This window comes from Helianthus annuus, chromosome 13 (assembly GCF_002127325.2).
Source record: "Helianthus annuus cultivar XRQ/B chromosome 13, HanXRQr2.0-SUNRISE, whole genome shotgun sequence".
Taxonomy (NCBI): domain Eukaryota; kingdom Viridiplantae; phylum Streptophyta; class Magnoliopsida; order Asterales; family Asteraceae; genus Helianthus; species Helianthus annuus.
In genome coordinates, this window is record NC_035445.2 from 162,669,757 (window position 1) to 162,677,935 (window position 8,179).

Consider the following 8,179-nt stretch of genomic DNA (forward strand, 5'->3'; position numbering starts at 1 on the left):
TGTGTCTGTACTTTGTCTGTATTCGGTCTGATATAAACGATGTCCTGATTTGTATTGTAAGTTGACCAAGTCAACCATCCTCCGGTTTGACTTGGACAACAGTTGAAAGATGTTCTGATCGAAGGATAGCCTCGAAGGATACACCTGATCCTTCGAGGTGATCGAAAGATATGGTTCGACCATGGTTCGACCATTAGACCTCGAAGGATGATCCTTCGAGGTCCATGCTGATCTTTCGTGTAACATGTGGTCGACAGATGATCCTTCGGACCATCTGTCGAATCCTTCGAGCAGACCTGCTGAGCTGGGTATATATACCCATGCATGTGTTGAGTGTTAGAGAGTTCTGCCATTTTCACACACCCGAGAGATAGAAGCTTAGAGAGCATTCTGCCCAGAACTCACACACACACTTAGAGAGTTTATAGAACACTTCTGTAAACATTGAGCTTGTAACCGAACCTTCATTTGCATTAATACGACTAGTGTTAATCGGTGAATCTTTGTGTGTTTGTTTCTCTACTTGCTACTAACTCGGTTTGCTTGCTAGCTTGGATTCCGCACTCGCTAGTAGGTTTGTATAACAAGGTTTAGGTTCGTAATCCTCCGCGAAACAGGGACCTACAAGTGGTATCAGAGCTAAGGCTCTTAACCTTGTTTAAAACCGGGTTTTTACAAGTTTTGGTGTGTTGAAACACTTGGTTTTGCACCTGTTTTTACTAAGTTTCTTGCATTTTCTTTGAATAAAAACGTGTCTAAACTAACCGGGAGTGGTCAGGTTGGGTTGGGTAACATAAAAATTGGTTTTTAGAAAACCTTGTGTTTTCCGGTGGTATTCCGGTGTGTTTCCGGTGACTGAACTTGAGGATAAGGTTTTGCCTTTTTGGGTATAATTTTTGAAAGTCAAAAAGTTTGGTGGAAAGTTGTGCAGAAACATCCTTTCTGCCGAAAGCAACTTCACCAACCCCTGTCACCTTTTCACCAACCTTTCACATCAGATCAGATTGTGTCAGAGCTCTCGAAAGATATCTTTCGACATCGAAAGATCATCCTTCGATATCTTTCGATCAAGGAGGGCTCGAAAGATTTATATCCTTCGACCCATCCTTCGAAGTCTGAAACATATCCTTCGACAGAGGAATCTTTTCGAAAGATTAGTGTCCGAAAGATTAGGATCCTTCGTATTGGTGAATCTTTCGAGATCTGTTATTCGAAAGATAAAGAGTTAACTCGAAAGATAAGGATCTTTCAAAAAGGAATCCTTCGAGCTCTTGAATCCTTCGAAGTCATTGTTCGAGAGTCAACAGTAATCTTTCGAATACTGTTGATCCTTCGAACAATAAATCGATCTTTCGACTGTGGTCAGTTTATTGCTAACAAGTTTCTGTGATTTCAGATCCTTCAACCAGGATCCTTCGGCTGTGTATCTTTCGGATCATTCTTACTTAGCATTTATTTTGCTTATCTATCATGAATCCGAGTTGGTGGGGAAGTCCGGCTCCAGACAGTGGAAAATACATGAATACTAGTCAATCTCCATCATGGGCCGAATCTCCGGTATCTACATCCTCACAAACAAATGCCACTCCAGCTGGTCAATGGGCGTTTGTTTCAAATCAAACTCCGAGTATTCAAAGTCTTCTTCTAAGCGAAAGTGAAACCGGAAGTTTGAACAGGCCTCCAAAGTTGATGCATCTTCATGAATATCCAGGATGGGTTGATCGTTTCCATACATACATTCTTGGTCAAAATACAGAGTTGTGGTTACGGTTCATTACGGAATTCGATCAAACTATCGAGGTTGCTGCTTCTTCGACAGCTACCTTTGCCGATCTTCCTGATGATCAAAAGAAGACGTATGACTTAGAAAAGAAAGCATACGCTATTCTTACTCAAGCACTGAGCAAGGATATTTATCATCAGTTCGTCAGTTTCAAGACTACGAAGAAGCTGTGGGATGCCTTGAAGACAAGAGGAGTAGGTAATGAAGCCACACGTCAACTACGACGAGATCTACTGAAGAAAGAATTTGATGGCTTCACATGTATGGATAAGGAGTCCTTAGGAGATATGACAAGCCGTTTCTATCACCTACTTACTGAGCTGACCAACTTTGAAGTCACAACGACTCCAACAGAGGTGGTAAAGAAGTTTGCCGATGCATTGCCTCCTCAATGGAACAACTTCCTGGAAATCTTGAAGTACAACGGAACGTTGAGAACTACCAATATCAACGATTTCGTGCAGCTTCTGGAGAACAAGGATCAGGAAGAAACGTTGAAGGCAAAGAGAGTTGCAGTGCCACAGAATCCAGAGATGTATTATGGCACCTCCACTACTTCATCTGCAAAAGCTGGATCACATGCTCCACTTCAAACGGCGTTTGTCACAAGCACGGATATGTATGGCAATCCAGTGCAAGTTCCTGTAAAGCCGCCTCCAACCACAGATCTGTATGGAAATCCAATACAACCACCTCATCCTCCTCCTGCTCAACAACCTCAATATGCATGTTATGGAGGAACATCATCTGCTGCAGGTCAACAATCAAAGTCAAGTACAGTACAGCTCGACACGTCAAGCTTCTCTAAAATCAGTGTAGAAGTAGCTAAGGAACACATGGAGCTGCTTAACACTGTAGTGAGCGCGTACTGTGGGTTGATAGAAGGTCAGATTGGAAACATTAATCTGACACAAGAAGATTACAGGCAGATTGATAAGGAGGAGATGGACTTGATGGACATCAAGTGGGCCTTTGCGAGTGCTGTGAGAAGAGCAAAGGATTGGATGGAAAGTACTGGAAGAACCAGCTTGGAAAGTAAGCGAGACACCAAGTATGGGTTCGATAAGCAAGCTGTTAAGTGCTTCAACTGTGGTGAACGGGGCCACTTTAAACGGGAATGTACAAAGCCAGCCCAGCACGGGAATCAAAACCCCTTCAGGAACCAAGGCAACCAGCAGAACAGAAACAATGATCGTACATTGGTGCCTGTCAACAACCAAACCAACCGAGCACTTGCAGTTCAGGTGGATGAAGGTTGTGACTGGTCAATCCAGTTGGGTGGTGATGCTCCTGATGGAACAGCATGTTTTGCTCAGATTGTGAAGGAGCTGGTTCACACCAATGGTGGAGAATCTTCTGCCAGTGGTGATGAATCGTCTGAAGATGAAGACTCCTCTGGATACAGCAGGAGTGTTGATGAAGAATCATCCAACTCTGGTGATGATCATGTGGGTGAGACATCTAATGTTTCGGATGATATTGACATTGATGAACTCTTGGGGGAAGCTGTAGCAGAAACTCAAAGAAGATCTATTCTGGTGGATCAAGCTGCTTACTCTTCGTCTTCTCTCCATTCAGCCTTTATGGCTAATGTCGACGGTTCATCAAGTCAGGTATGTGTCGATGAACCCACTGCTGTTAATTGTGATGAATGTGCTAGGTTGCATGCTAGATGTGCTGATCTTGAGAAAAGTATGTCTGAGTTGCAAGGCAAACATGATGCTTTACAAGCTAGTTTGTTTGACTTGCAAGACAAACATACTACTGTGAATGAGAATTTGAGTGACTTGCAAAGTAAGCATGACGCTTTGCAAGAAAAATATGATGTGACCTTTCTCCACAATCAGAAGTTGACTGTGGATCTCTCTAAATGCACAGAAGCCAACATGTTTTATGAAAACCATGAAAAAGAATTTAAGTCAGTAATTGAAACATTAAAGAAGGATAAAACTGAACTGACTAAAATGGTTTCAAGAAAACAAACTGATATTAATTTGTATATATCTCGCCTTGAGAGTATGCAAAAAGAGATGGCTTGTGTGAAAACCGAAAGTGATGCGATCCAACTCAAGCTAGACAGTTATTTGAGTTCTAGCTATGTGTTAGATCACATCATTGACGTTCAGAAGGAAAAGAGAGATGTCACATGCATTGGCTACAAGAAGTGTCCACCACCAGTGAGACATAATTATGATGCCATGCCTGATGAAGAGGACAGGGTTTTCTTTGAACCTACTGTGCCTCTAGATGTTAAGGAGTTTGCTGCAGGACTCGGATACCAAAAGGAAGTATCCTCAGATTCAGATGTGTCAGCAGATACATTTGTGAGTGCTGAACAGAATCAAGATCCTCCAGTTGTGATTGAGGATGCTGATTCGTCTGATGATGAATCTGATGATACTGTCCCAGCAAAGTCTGATGCGGTAGTCAAAAATGAGGACATACCTCTTGAGAATCACATTCTATGTGATCCCCCTGTCAAACCCGCTAAGACTGTTGCAACTGAGTCCTCATCTGCAGGAGAGCCGGAGAGTGTGAATTTGCTGTACACTCTAGTTGGTGATGATAAAATTTACTCAGACAAAGATTTTCCCATTAAGAATGTTAATCAATCCTTAATCTGCAAAGTCTTTGAGAATTCGACAAGTAAGTTCTTGGGAAAGGCAGGACCTAAAGTTACAGTCACACAGTGTCCTCCAATCCCAAAGGCTGAAGTTCGAAAGCAATTTGGCAACAAGAAATTGCCAACAGTGCCAACTCAGCAAAATCACACCAAACCCAAAGGTAAAGTACCGGCTCCAGTGCAAAAGAAGCCGAATCAAAAGAAGAAGAAGAATGTTAACTTTGTGAAATCGACGGGAACAGACAAAATTGAAAAGTTTGAAAATCAATCTAACTTAGATTTTGTCAAGAAAGCTATTGTCGAGAAAAGAAATGAACCAAGTAGTTCAAAACCTAGTACCTCGGGTTCACAAAGTTCAACATCATCGGCTAGACGATCACATGATTCTTCGGGGTTTGTAGAACGAAGATCATGTTTTGAGTGTGGAACCATTGGGCACATTATTAGAAACTGCCCATATCTTCATAAGCAGAAAGGAAAGGTTGATGATCCCCGTGGTAAGACTGACCGTAAGCCATCTGTTTCCACAAAACAAGATCCCCGACTTGTAAAAGAAAGGGAAAAGAAACAGAAACGGCAACAGGTCAAGAAAATTGAAAAAGCGATTAAAACCGATGTGGTTCATAAACAATCTGTTGTTGTAAAACCAGAAAATTCTAAAACTTCAAATCATCAAGAAGTTAAAATTTTAAAGAAAAACACTGGTGAAACCAAACAGACTTGGAAACCAAAAACGGTTGTTGAATCAGGGGGACCATCACAATTCACCAACCATCAAAGACAAGAAGTTATTGTCATTGATGAAAATGGAAGACCCAAGACCACAATGGCTTGGGTCCCCATCTCCAACTAATTCATTTGAGTTCATGTGCAGGGTGCTTCAGGAGGAACTATCAGTAGTCATTGGATTGTTGATAGTGGGGCATCCAGGCACATGACAGGCGACATGAAGCTTCTCTACGACGTTAAATCTATTAGAGGAGGTTATGTTGCTTTTGCTGGAGATAAAGGTGGATACATAACGGGTGAAGGAATGATATCTAACGGGATTGTCAGCTTTGACAAGATCAATTTTGTGCAACAACTTGATCACAATCTTCTTAGTGTTTCTCAAATTTGTGACAAGAAATTTTCAGTCCACTTTGATGCTAATGGATGTTATGTGCTGAAACCCGGCTTCAAAATTCCAAAAGAATGGATTCTCTTGTCGGCTCCAAGGATAAATGATTTGTACGTCCTTGACATGAGCCAGGCTATTACTACGTCTGCACAAGCAACTTGTTTCGTTTCCAAAGCCACAGAAAAAGACACTATCTCTTGGCACAGACGAATGGGTCACATTCACTTACGCAAAATGAATCATTTGGTTTCAAATGAATTGGTGAATGGTGTTCCCCTCAAAAATTTCCATCTTCAAGACATCTGTGTTTCGTGCCAGAAAGGAAAGCAAACAAAGAAGAAGCACCCTACAAAGAAGATCAACACAGTGGCAGTTCCTCTTGAACGTTTGCACATGGATTTGTTCGGTCCTGTCAAGCACAAGAGTATTCGGGGTGATCAATACTGCCTCGTGGTTACTGATGATTATTCAAGATTTTCTTGGGTTGCGTTCATGGCACACAAGAGTGAAACCTTTGGCATTATCAAAAACTTGATCATTCAGATTGAGAATTTGTATAAGTTGAAGGTTAGGCGGATACGTAGCGACAATGGTACTGAATTTAAGAATCATTCCATGATGGAGTTCTGCACTTCAAAAGGTATTCTTCATGAGTTTAGTGCAGCTTATACTCCTCAACAGAATGGTGTCGCTGAACGTAAGAACCGCACATTGATCGAGACTGCTAGGACAATGTTGGTAGAGTCACAGTTACCCATTCCATTCTGGACTGAAGCTGTGGCCTCTGCATGTTACACATTGAACAGAGTCCTTACAGTCAAAAGACACAACAAGACCTGCTTTGAGCTTCTTCAAAAACGGAAACCAGATTTGTCTTATCTCGAACCGTTTGGAGCTCCATGCACAATCATCGATCCTAATGGAAAGTTTGGGGCAAGAGCAATTGATGGATACTTTCTTGGGTATGCCACCCCTAACTTACGAGTCTGGAATCTAGAGACTAAAAGGGTTGAAGAATGGTCTGAGGTCAGAGTACAAAGGCACACCTTGCCAGTCAAAAATCCGGGTCAACCTTGGATGTTTGAGTACGATGACTTCTTCAATTCGATCAATGTTGAAGCCGCTGAAGAAAATGCTGCGGCTAGGATGTTTTTCGAGAGTGACAATGCAACAGTTTCACCGGTGGTTCGTCCAATTCTTGTGAATCAAGAACCATCGTCTTCGGTGAACAACAATACTCTCAACAATGAGGATTTTCATGATGCAAACGAATTGAACGAATCTTCAGAGGATGATGAATTTCTAGATGCAGATCAAGAAGCTCCTACAACAGCAGTTCATGGTACTTCAGAGGGTACTCCTCCAGTAGATGCTCATAGAACAGCTGAGGCTACTGCATCATCCTCTTCGTCAATTCCGGGTCTTGAATTGGTTGTTGATCTTAATCTTAACAACCTGGGTATAAATGTTCCAGTTCCAGATAATCCAGAAACAAGGATTCATAATACCCATCCTCAACAAAACATCATTGGAAATGTGCAAAGTGGCGTACAAACAAGAAACATGTTGCGAAACAACAACAATGCAGGCTTGTATGCAGCCATTCGAGAATCCGGACAACAAAACGACTGGTCCTTCGCGTGTTATGTCTCACAAGAAGAACCAAGAACGTGGAAAGAAGCCTTGAAAGATAATGCTTGGGTTGAAGCAATGCAGGAAGAACTGCAACAATTCCAGAAGCTGGGTGTCTGGAAACTAGTAGAGAAACCTGCTGGATACAAGAAGATTGGTACCCGTTGGGTTTTCAAATGCAAAAAGGATGACCGCGGAGTTGTTATCCGAAACAAAGCTCGTTTAGTCGTTCAAGGTTTTCGTCAGATTGAAGGGATCGACTACAACGAAGTCTATGCACCAGTGGCACGTCTCGAAGCAATTCGAATCTTTCTAGCCTATGCGTCCTTCAAAGGATTCAAGGTTTATCAGATGGACGTGAAAAGTGCATTTTTACATGGTGTGGTTGAAGAAGAGGTGTACGTCGAACAGCCTCCAGGTTTTGAAGATCCTATCCATCCCGATCGGGTTTGGTTGCTCAACAAAGCTCTTTATGGTCTTCATCAAGCACCACGAGCTTGGTATGCAACCTTATCTCACTATCTGCTGGAGAACGGTTTTCGTAGAGGTCTTATCGACTGTACTCTCTTCATCAAAGAACAAGATGGAGATCTTCTTCTGGTACAGGTATACGTTGATGACATTATTTTTGGTTCTACTAATGATGTCTTGTGTAGGGAATTCGAGCGCATTATGCAGGATAAATTCGAGATGAGTGCTATGGGGGAAATGACCTTCTTCTTGGGCCTACAAGTACAACAAACGGAGTCTGGGATATTCATCCATCAGACTAAATATGTTGGTGACATCTTGAGCCGGTTCCAGATGTCTGATGCAACGCCCATTGGTACCCCATTGCCAACTAATCACGGAATTACTCCAGACTTGAAGGGAGAAGCTGTTAGCCCTTCTATCTATCGCGCCATGATCGGATCTCTCATGTACCTCACAGCATCAAGGCCAGACATAATGTACCCGACGTGCCTGCTTGCCAGATATCAAGTTAACCCGAAGGCCTCACATCTTGCTGCTGTCAAAAGGA